General features: G+C 61.4%; 1 protein-coding gene across 1 annotated transcript in view; it reads right to left on the bottom strand.

The window, feature by feature from the left end:
- Window positions 1-1,404, bottom strand: part of PDE2A (phosphodiesterase 2A) — a 70,781-nt gene that overhangs the window by 68,655 nt on the left and 722 nt on the right. The window lies entirely within an intron of this gene.

Here is a 1,404-nt window from a genome sequence, read left to right as displayed (position 1 = left end):
TACAGCCGCCTGCCACTCCATACCCCCCATGCAGCCTCCTTCCTAGCCGCACACAGCGTGCCACGCCAGACACAATTGTCACACTCACCAACCCCCCGAGAACCCCTCCAAACAATCCCACTCACGATGACACACACAGTACTACATGACACAACACACATGACCAAACACAAGGCACACCCAACATATGCAACTCAGCCTGTCCTACACAAACACACACCCCAGCTCACCCAGGCCTGGATACCCCACCACCACCACAGGTGACTGGCACCAGATGGCAGTCCATCCCACGCCCTCAGCTGTTCCCCCTCAAGACTAGGACAGCAGGGACGAGGGGGGTTTATAAGTTATAAACCCGGTGCCCCATCACATCACCCCCACCCACCTTAGATCCCTGGGCACCGTCCAAGGACTACACATTCCATGTTTACTCCCTCCCACCAGTGCCCACACCATGTCATCATGCCTGACAACATGGGGGAGGTGGAGGTCCTGGGGGAACCAGCCCAGCACTCTGAGCCTGCCCCTCCTCACCCCAAAGCAGAGGCAGGTATAAGGGGTGACCACAGGGAAAGACCCTAGAACAAAGGGAGAGACCGAGGGAAAGTGGGGGAGGGTGGGTCCTAGACAGACCAAGATAGGTGGGCACATGGGCAAAAGGGGCCAAACAAGAGAGAAGCAGAGAGAGAGGACACCCAGAGAGACGTGGAGAAGCCAGAGGAGAAACAGAGAAAAGTGGGACCATCACACTCGGAGATGAACAAGAGGAGGGAGTCAGCCCGGAAGAGACTAAAAGACCTTCCATACAGGAGGGAGGAACAGCAGGTGCAGGGCAGGAGGAGGAAGGAGCGCGCTGGGAGGAGGCGTTGGGACCCTGGGGTGGGGTCCCAGTGAGGACTGAAGTCCAGGTGTTTGAGTGGGAACCTGGGTGGGGGCACAGGTGAGGCTGTGGAGTAGAGGCCCAGGGACTTGGAGAGAGGCCCCAGCCCTGAGTTGGGGTCCTGGCTGAGGGCTGCGGGCTCAGGGGTGCGGGGTGTGCCTGGAGTCTGATACACACGGCTGCGGTTTAGGGGTTTGGGCTGGGTTCCTCCACTAATCTGGGAGGCAGGTGGTTCTCGGCTTGAGCAGAGCCTTCGGGGTGGACTGGGGTCCCACCGTGTATCGGGAGTTCAGTGCTTGGACGGGGTCTGGATCCGAAAGGGGTTCAGAGTCTGGGGTGAGGTTTGGACTGTGAGCGGGGGCTTCGCGGGCTCCGGGGATGGGCTGCAGGCAGCACGGGAGTGGGATTCGGAACGAGGAGAGGGTCTCCACCCCGTGGAGGGCTCGGGGCCGGGGTGGACCCGGGGCCGGCGACTGAACGCTCCGGGGGTGGGGGGGAGACCCGGGCGGGCGCTGACCGACACC

The sequence above is a fragment of the Myotis davidii genome, unplaced genomic scaffold (genome assembly GCF_000327345.1).
Source record: "Myotis davidii unplaced genomic scaffold, ASM32734v1 scaffold169, whole genome shotgun sequence".
Lineage (NCBI taxonomy): Eukaryota > Metazoa > Chordata > Mammalia > Chiroptera > Vespertilionidae > Myotis > Myotis davidii.
This window is presented reverse-complemented; position numbering and strand designations above follow the sequence as displayed.